This window comes from Artemia sp. Qi Xiang Cuo, chromosome 14 (genome assembly GCF_049724085.1).
Source record: "Artemia sp. Qi Xiang Cuo chromosome 14, ASM4972408v1, whole genome shotgun sequence".
NCBI classification, from domain to species: domain Eukaryota; kingdom Metazoa; phylum Arthropoda; class Branchiopoda; order Anostraca; family Artemiidae; genus Artemia; species Artemia sp. Qi Xiang Cuo.
In genome coordinates this window covers 40,287,180-40,297,568 of record NC_142807.1, presented here as the reverse complement: position 1 = coordinate 40,297,568, position 10,389 = coordinate 40,287,180, and positions in this window count along the sequence as shown.

The following is a 10,389-nucleotide window of genomic DNA, read 5'->3' as shown; positions in this document are numbered from 1 at the left end:
CAGAGCCATGCTACTGTACAGAATGAGGATGTGGTTTGCCACACAAATCTGTCCTCAACACTGTCAATGTTGCTCAGACTAAACATATTCAAACTAAGAATCAAGGATCTTGACTGAACTGACTTCCTTAGCAACCATATGCTCTTGTCAGTCTCAACGCAGCTCGCCCAGCGCAATTTTGCTGGTACGCCACTTCCTTCTTATGCCACATGATGCCATAGTATGGACTGTGATTGACTTCAACCCCACCCTGCGCTGATGGAAACGACCTAGAGCCCCCACCCCCCACTAGGGGGATATACAAAACCAACAAATTTCTTGCCCAAGCCCACATTCCAGTGGCAGAAGTCGCGATCCAAGTAAATGATAGGTCAGCTTGGAGGCACCTGGTTTCATCATCCTCTACACAGAACGTTGGCAAGAGCCATAATTCAAGTGAAGTAAGTCAAATCTTAAAATTACAAGTTTCCAGGAGGCTCCATTTAGGAGTTTTCATTTTAGTGAATTTCTATGTGAATTGCTTTTTTTCAATTTTAAAGAGGAAATCAAAGTCTCCCTTGGATGCTGTGTTAATGCTATTATGCCTAAATTCATACATTTCCATGATGTGCAAGGTGACTTCAAAACGGGAATCCACTATGAATTAGCAAATTTGAAAGTGGAAAGGACATTTAACTCATTCAAAAATATAGGAATAACAATTTAAAACCAAACTTTTAACCCAAAAATACTGTTCAATCTGAAAAAAAAAACACTTTTAGAAAACGTATAAAAAAAGAAAAAAAAGCCACTTTTCCCCCCATCTCCCATGCCATCTTTTTCTCTATTCACTGTCCTTCCCCCCAGTCTTTAGGTAATCAAGATATAGCTCAGCAATGGTGTGGGGTTACCAACCATTTATCATGTCCCTGCCTGAGATCTTTGAAAGAGATAGGCCTACAAATGAGTGGACAAATTCTTCTTAAGGTATGATACCATTTATCAAACAGCTTGAGGTAATGAGCAGTGGGCAATGAGCAACACATACCCACATTAAGTTTAAAGTTACTCATCAAAATTTATGAGTCTGAGAAAATTTGCCTGCAAGTGATCTTGATGAAAATTACAACAACAAATTCAGCATATCAAAGAACCATATTGCAAGGTTTCTAGCGCCTATCTACAAAAATGTGAAATCTTATGTTTTTATTTCAAGGACAATGAGACCATGTGAATGTATTTTTTTATTGTGTCCGCCATGGATGACTATACTCAACCAATGCTCCTAAAATATAAGGAGAAGGCTCATTGGAAAGGAAATCAGAAGTCTGAGTACCCTTTTTTCAGTAGCAAAAAAAGATTGCACCATAGCAAAGTGGTGTTTTCTACCATTTTAATGCATAAAGTATCAATATTGACCCAAAGGATGCCAAAAAGCTATCAAGTGAAAACTCTGAGATACCCAATTGATTAAAACTTGCCAAAAACTATATACTGAGCTTCCCAGTTTCACAGGCAGTAATGTCCTGCAATGGAGCACTATATCCTGCAGATGCAATTAGTCCATACAAAATGAACACACAATACAGACATTTAGATTAGGGATTGATTTAGATTAGAAGATTAGACAATATTCTCTAATCTCCCTTCACTTCCAGGACTATTTTCGGACTAAGCCTGTAATTTGGGTGCTGAAGGCCAGGGATGGATTCAAAGGGTGGTTTTAGGAGACCCCCCCTCCCCCTCCACAGAAATTTAAAAGCTACACTAGTCAAATGGGTGAAAAAGCCAATAAAATAGCTCAAATTTTGTTGGTGCTCTGCTCTGAACATTGATATTGTATCCGTCCCTACAACAGGGCAGTAGATCCCCTCTTATTTTGGAATTGTTTTTCCTGTGTACCATAAAAAATTGCACTGACATGCTTAACAGACAAAAACGTGGAGAGGTAGAGGATCACGTGTGCTTCCAGGAAATTCTCAGGCAAGGGAAGAGGCAAGTGCTACCAGCACCTTTGTTTTCACCATGATCTAAATAGGAATATCTAACATTTTCCTAATTATATACATTCTTTAACATTTTCTTGTTTCCTCGGGGTACTGCCCCTTGACCCCTTACAATCAAGAAAAAATAATAGGGTGTATAGGAGTACGGTTGATATGTTAAAAGGAAAGATGACCATCTATTGGTGTCAAGAGTGAATTTAAAGCTGAAATTTTGGAAGGGAAACTACCATCCAGGAAGTTATGACATTAGTAGACTCTAGGATGAGAACTTGAAAGGAACTTTTCTGGAACGGATGAATATGAAACTGGAGAATCCAAAATCTGACAACGTAAAAAATGAATGGAGCAATTTTATAGAAAACAGTTTGTGAAATAGCAGAAGGTGTCGAAAGTTAGACACACAGCTAGAAATATAAGTGAAATGCTGTAAGTTTGGTAGAAACAAGGAGGGTTTGCACAAAAATTATTTAAGTGATAGATTGTATGAGAACAAGACAAATGTAAAAAGAAGCAGAGTAAGTATTTAAGTATAAATGTGTGAGCAAAGGCTAAAAATTCTTACTTTACGACATAGGCTACAGTATGTTTCTATTAATCAGATCATCATGTTTCATTTTAATGTTATCTTTATTTTAAGCCATTTTTGTGCATTTCTATTGAAATTACTTAGACTGAGTGGCTTTTTTGGGTCAAGCATGCAACAAACCCATTTAAAAAAAACAAACCATAATGCATTACAAAATAATAACTAATGAAAAACTAGTTTAGTAAATGACACAGCACTCAAAGTGAAATTTGGCTGATGGATAATTTTTCTGGATTTTGCTTGGTTTGGTTGGCTGAAAAACTTCTTCTTAGCTGAGCTATCTATCATGAGCTGTCTCCTCGTAGCAGTATAATGTTTGTAGGCATGAACATATAATGAATTGGTGATAATGGGCCTGAGGTTGTTAGTGCAGGATTTCAACTCTTGTTGATAGAACAGTATCACCAAGTGTGGAAAACATGTTGTGACCAAGATGGGCCCAGGATTGCACAAAACCTCCAATAACACAGGTGCCAGTGCCTTTTTGCTGTCCATTTCTAAGCCAGCTTAAGCATTTTAGAAGATGTATTGGTCCCTGTCATGCACTAGTTTGGGACCCATTGCTTTTCCTGAGGCCATAATGATTTCAACAATTTAAATAATATGAAAACTTTTAATGTAGAATATCACAATTTTAATACCAAAAACAACTATTTTATTGACATTTTGACTGACTAATTGAGATGTTTCGAACTGGACTTGTTAGGAATTTCAGGAACTCATATCCTAGGGGTAAAAACATTAAATTAGGTGATGCAGAATTTATTTACTCAGGCAGGAATGATGGGGTGCATAGAAAGGGTGTAGGGCTCATGATGAATAATGAAGCAACTAAGTCTTGTTTAGCTCGGGAAGGAATTGATAATAGAATGCTAGTTACTCTTATTATTTTATCAAGGGGTTTTAACACCCAGGTTGGTAGAAATAAGGATAAAATGAATCCTTGCCTAGGTAAATTTGGTGTAGGAAAAGAAACAGTAATGGGTTTATGCCACTGCAATTTTCAAGGTTTAACAATTTAGTTATAGCCAATACAGTAATTGCTAATAAAATGGCCCAAAGTCATCATGGTATTCAAATGATGGTAGAACATCTAGCCTTACTGATTATGTTACTGTAAACAGAAGACTGGCAGGATCAATACAAAATTTCAAGGTCTATAGGAGTGCTGTTATTGATGTTAAAAGTAAAGACCACCATCTAGTAGTGTTTAGGGCTAATCCAAAGGTGAAATTTAGGGAGGATAACTATCTTCTGAGAAGTTATGACGTTCATAGACTGCAAGATGAGAATTTTAAAGAGAATTTCCAGGAACAGTGGGATATTAACCAAATATTCTAAAACTTTGACTGATAAATATTAATAAGTAATACTCACTCAAAAATACTTGAGTAATAGATCATTTGAAAGAAAGAGGAATGTAAAGGAAGTAGATAAAGCATTAAAGTTTTAATTAAGGAGGCGTGGAATGGAGGCTATGTGTAAAAATTGCTGAAGATCTAGAAGATGCGGTCAGATGGCATAATAGAAAAAATTGTGCTGGCATGTAAAAAAAAAAAAAACACAGCGGTGACAGCTGTATTGGGAAGACTGTTCCAGGGGCCCACCACTCTATTGGAGAAGTAGTGGTTGCAGAGTCTGCTGTGAGCTCTCTTCCTGAGCAGGTTCTTATTATGCCTTCTTGTCCTGGATGATTCTTCAAGTTGTAAAGGACTATGAGAAGAAGAATTGGCATACAATAGCTTGTAAGCCATAATGACATCGTCCCTCTACTATCTGTAGACAAGTGTTGGAAGCTGTAGTTTGTTCGAGCGTGATGGATAGTTAAGGTTCTTGCATCCATCAACAGCTTTCATTGCGCGCCTTTGAACAGACTCTATTTTCTGCTGGCCACCCTTATTCAGAGGCGTGGCAACACACATCCCAAATTCCAGCAATGGTCGCACGAAACCCTTTTACAGCTTCGTCATGACTTTGGATGATATGCTACGTACTGTACGCTTAATTATTCCAAGGGTCTGAGGTGCTTTGGCAACTGCTGTTTGTGTGAGTTTGTTTAATTTTAATTATTAATTGACGACTATTCCCAAATCTATTTAAGCTGCCGAGGAACCAATCGTTTGTCTAGAGCCACCCCCCCCACTCATATGGTACTGCCACTTCTCATTCTTTTTCCCAAAATATACCGCCTTGCACTTCTGGATGTTAAGCTCAAGCTTCCATTGGCGGGCCCAAAGGGAAAGTGCATCCAGGTCTTCCTGTATGGTGGCTCTAGTCGCTGTCGACTCCGCAGGCCCAATAAGCTTTGAATCATTGGCATAGAGGCTTATCTTATTTCTTACAGCCCATGGAGCATCATTAATGTAAATATTGAAAAGTATTGGGCCCAAGATCGTTCCCTGGGGCACGCCACTATCAATTCCAGCAACTTCTGAGAGAAACTCTTGCCCGTTATCCTCAAACACTCTAACTCTCTGCTTTCTTCCTGAGAGGAACTGAATCACCCATTCAACAACCTCCACATGTATCCCGGTAGCTAAAATTTTAGCCTTCACATAACGATGGCAAACTTTGTCAAAAGTATTTGCAAAGTCTAATAAAATCATAGCTGCTGGGATACCCTGGTGTAGAAGTTTGGTGACATATTCATATGTGTCAATAAGATTTGTCTTAACCGAGCTTCCAGTTCTGAATCCATGTTGGCTATCGGTAAGTAGTTTGTTGTCAATCAGGTGTTTCATAACAGCAGTGTTCGCAATTCCTTCGAGGATTTTACAGATTGTCGAGGTGATGTTAATTGGTCGGTAATTGGCAGCACAGTTCCTGCTTCCACCCTTGTGAACAGGTGTAATATTCGCATTTCTCCAATCTTGAGGGACTTGTTTTGTGTCAAGAGACTTCTGGAACAGTTTTGCTAGGGGGAGGGCAAGCTCCACATGAACCTCTTTCAAAGTTCGAGGGTGAACCCCATCAGGGCCAACTGATATTATTTGGGTTCAATCTTTTGAGCCATGATTCAACATCCAAAGTGCCGACAGTAGTAATTTGCATCGGTTTCTTAATTTCATATTCAGGCATTTGTGGCAAGGGGGCATTATCTGGAGGTGTAAAAACTGAAAACTGCTGGTTTAGAGCTTCAGCTATATCTCCAGGGTTGCTTATGGTATTCCCATTAACTGAGAGTTCGGTTACTGAATGTCTTCCAGGCTTTTGAGAGGAGGCATACTTCAAAAATTTCTTCAGAATTGTTTTTGACGCTGAAGCTAAAGACTCCTCATACTTGCTAGTAACTTCTCTTGTAAGGTAGCGGACTTTGTTTTGTATTTGTTTGAATTTGTCATGATTAGCCTGCTTTGGGACGTCCTTGTACCTTCTCCAGAACTTCTTTTTCTTTTGGACTGGTAGCTTGATTTCTTGTATGATGAAAGGGAGCGCTCTTGGTCTGTGTTTCCAAGTGGTTGTCATATGTTTTGTGATTGTCTCACTGAAGACCCTTTTCATCTCACGCCAAGCTCCCTCTACATTATTTTTTTCAACAAAAGACCAATTTTGGTTAGCTAAATCTTGCCTGACCTTGTTGTAATTTGTACAAACATGCTTTCTAAAATTATTTGACTGTGGGTACAACTTTAGTTGACAAGTTATGGATATATGGTCGCTTGCACCAAAAGGTGGCTCTGGGTCTATACTTTGGATTGCCTCCTCATCTTTGACAAATAGGAGATCTAAGAGAGATGGGTTCTGACCCTCTCTGTACCTAGTCGGGAAATCGATTGTCTGGTACAATGAATGTTCTTGTAGGCATTTGAGGAGTGTGCCAATCTGGTCATCATTGTCTCCTGTAGCAGCATAACCACTAATCCATTGGATCTGAGGCAGGTTGAAGTCTCCAAGAATTACAATATTATGGCAAGGACGACTCATCACCAAACTTATAGAATTCCCAATCGTGAGGTGAGAACTTTTCTGACAGGGAGAGCTTGGGTTTCTATAAATACAACCTATAATTAAAGGATGACCCTTTAGCTAAATTTTTATCCAGACCTGCTCCACCCATGGCTCATACTGAGAATCAAGATTAAGGTCTCCTACCTTCAGTGATGATTTGATGTACAGGACAATTCCTCTTCCTTCTGGTTTTGACAGGTTTGAGATTATTCTGAATCCGGTGATCTGGATTTGCACATCAGTCAGTGGCACCAAAGTATACTTTGGCTTAACTTCAGTGAAGGCAAACACACTCACTTCAGGTCTTGCTGAAACTACAGCTTTTATTTCATCCATTTTTGTGGTAATGCAATCCATGTTACTGTAAAGCATTAATAGTCTGTCTTCATTTTCAATATGGGCATCACCAATATCACTAAATTCCGACTCGCAAGATTCGAAAGTGGAACTATCCAAAGGTTCTCCGCTATGAGTACTTGATAATGCACTTGCAAACGATTCATCATTATTGGTCCCGAATGCGGGGCTTGCGTCTGAATCACTCACACTAAAGTCTCTATGTACAGTACTATTTACATTGTTTTGACAGGCATCAACTCCTAGATCTCCATCGCCGCAATTTACTGAAGATTATGAGATTTTTCAAAAAGGAGAAGTAGCTGGTGATTTTAGGAAAACTTTAATTGAACCCCCCTACAAAAAAAGGTGATAAAAGTAAGTACAGGCATTAACTTGGCTTTGTAGGAAGCAAATTATACAGTATGATGATACTTTTCAGATACTGTAGGTAAAGTTTTAAGAGAAGTGCGGTTTCAGGATGGGGAGAGAATGCATCAAGCAAATTTTCACTCTCAGATTAATTATTTATTCATTTATGAATACCAAAATGCAGTAAGCTTTATCAAGCTTGTTGCACTAAACAAAATAAAAAAATTATGACAATGCTGACAACAAAATACACACACACAAATCTATAAAAAATAACACACTATGAAAATATACAGGTCACAAAAACAACTATTACAAAAAATAAAAATATTCTCAAAAAGACTATGATAAGACATAGTTTGGAAATCTGTAGAGGCTAAACTACTTTTGAAAGACTGGACCATGATAGTTGCAACTGTTTCCAATGGAAGTACATTCCAGGTCTTCCACACTTGGCTAGATAAAGAGTTTTGGCATAATCTTCACTGTGAACTTGGCAGGTACTTTTTGTTTTGGTGTTGGTGGGTACTACTGTATCCTCTAAAAGTGAGGAAGTGAGTTGGATTGGTATTATCAATGTTCCTAACAATTTTCTCTATCTCTCTCATTAAGAGGATAAAATACTGATGAGCAATACTCAAGTATCGGATGTACAATGGATATATAAAGTGAAATAAATGACTGAAGATTACAATTAGAAGTAATAAATGGTAATTTGTTGTATGGGTGATATGCAATATATATATATTTATCAAATTTAAGACTTGAATCAAAGCAAACCCCAAGGTCTCAAACATACTCCACACTTGAAATTGATTTACCATCAACAAAGTAATGGTAATGTTAAGAGAGTCTATGCACAGCATTGCTGAGTTTGCCACACACCACCAATGCAGAGCATCCAAATCCTCCTGAAGTAAAGAAATCTCATGTTCATTCATGACTGAACTGCAAGCTTTCACATCATCTTCAAAGATTTTTAAGGTTGAATTCCTAAAACCATGCAGCAAATCATTGATAAAAAGGCAGAAGAGTACTAGCCCAAGACAACTGCCTTGCAAAACTTCACTTATGACAGACATAGGTGATGACAAAGCCTCACCTACTGCAACCTCTTGGATTCTATTTGTAACATAATCTGTTATCCATGCTTCAGTTCAGTGGCTGATACCATATAGTTGACATTTCTTTATCAGAAGTGGACTGGGAATTTTGTCAAACACTTTGGAAAAGTCAATATAAATACAATCAAACAAAATACCATTATCTGCCATCAATTGAAAATAATCAATCACCTCCTGAAGTTGCATGTTACAAGAATGCTGTTTACAGAACCCATGGTGAGCTGAATGCCACAAGTTATGACCCTCGAATTGTTCCTGGATTCTGCTCACCAGAACTTTCACCATTATATGGAAAAAGATAGATGTATTTGAAATTTGTCTGTAATTTATAAAATGAGACTTTAAACCATTCTTGTACAATGGCATATAGATTGTTTTTTTCCAAGCTGAATAATTTCTTCTTTGCTTGATGTTGTATTTGAAAATCCATCAATATTTGGCACCTTTCCAGGATCAAGATTTTGGAGTGTTTGATAGACCTGCTGGACTGTAAAATATGAATCATCAAATTCTTTTGTTAAATCTGGAGGAGTAAATTGAGCATGTGTTTCTGTTTGTGTGAAAACTGACCATCTACCTTTTTGAAAATATGGGATTTTACATAATTATCATCTATATGCAAAAGAGTTTCAGGATCTATAAAGGAAGCAATTATTAGCCCCAGAAACAATTATTGAATAATGAAAGAGCATAAAAAAGGCATCCAATGGCATTTTTACTTTCATCTTAGCTAAATTATAGTACCACCTAGAAATTTGCTGTTTTATGACAACTTCTTCTATACAAAGAGCCCTGGTCTAAGAAAAAAAGGCTATACTGTGGGTGAATTCCTAGGTGGCACTATAATTTAGCTAGGATGAAAGTGAAAACATCATTTGATGCTTCTCTTATGCTCTTTCATTATACAATAATTGCTTCAATTGCATCTTGAGCCCTTAAAGGGGCCCCAAAGGTATTTTTTATGAATTATGAAAGAACATAAAAAAGCATCAACTGATGTTTTCACTTTTGTCATAGCTAAATTATATGACCCACTCAAAATTACCATGAACTTTATTCCGCCCACCCCCTTAATGTGCAAACATATACCCTGAATTGGAATATACCCTGAATTGTTGACAGCAAAGTTTTGAGTAGCAAAATTCAGTGCTATTTCTGTTGACAGCATTTGAAAAACTTGAAATGGTAGGAAAACAGTTTGAATTGAAAATCAAGTATTTTGCAGGTTAGGTTGCATTAAGTATTGTTCATAGCTTCTTAGTGTGGTTATAAAAATGAAATACTTTGGGGCCCCTTTAAGTGCTCAAGATGCAATTTGCAACAGAAGCAATTATTGTATTTTGAAAGAGCATAAAAAAAGCATCAAATGACATTTTCACTTTCATCCTAGCTAAATTATAATGCCACCTAGAAATTTACCACATTGCATCCATATTGCTCTTTCCTTAGGCAGTGTAATTATATTGCCTATGATTGGGATGGACAAGCATGCATAGTTGTGTTGGCCTCAGGTAGATTGGTGCTATAGTGACCTGCTAGTAACACTACACAATAAGGAATCTAATGGGGTGAATTTCTAGGTGGCATAATAATTAGCTAGGATGAAAGTGAAAATGGTAAAATTATACTTTAGCTACATTTGACTATCTTGGAAAGGGGTTAAGTTTGGAAAATGAAACTTTCAGGGATGGGTCTACAGGCTAAAGGATGTCCTGGAAAGGTATTTTGAAGTATTTACCTCTACTCCTTCTCCCTCTAGAGGGTCCTGAAATTTGCCTACATGACAGGTCTATACATATTGAAATTTTGACAAAACAATATTTTACCTTAATTTTCAGCTATTGGTTTCTTTTTCTCAGGGTTTAGTTCTGAAAATATAATTCTTGTTGAGTAGAATTTTAAGTCATATCAATGTTTGTTTTTCAAAATTTAGGAAACATATTTGCATATTTTTAAAGCCTTATAAATTGGGATTGAGCAAAGCTGTGAAGCTGTAAACAATTTTGTTGTACTTCATTTAAGCAAAAGATCTATTTTG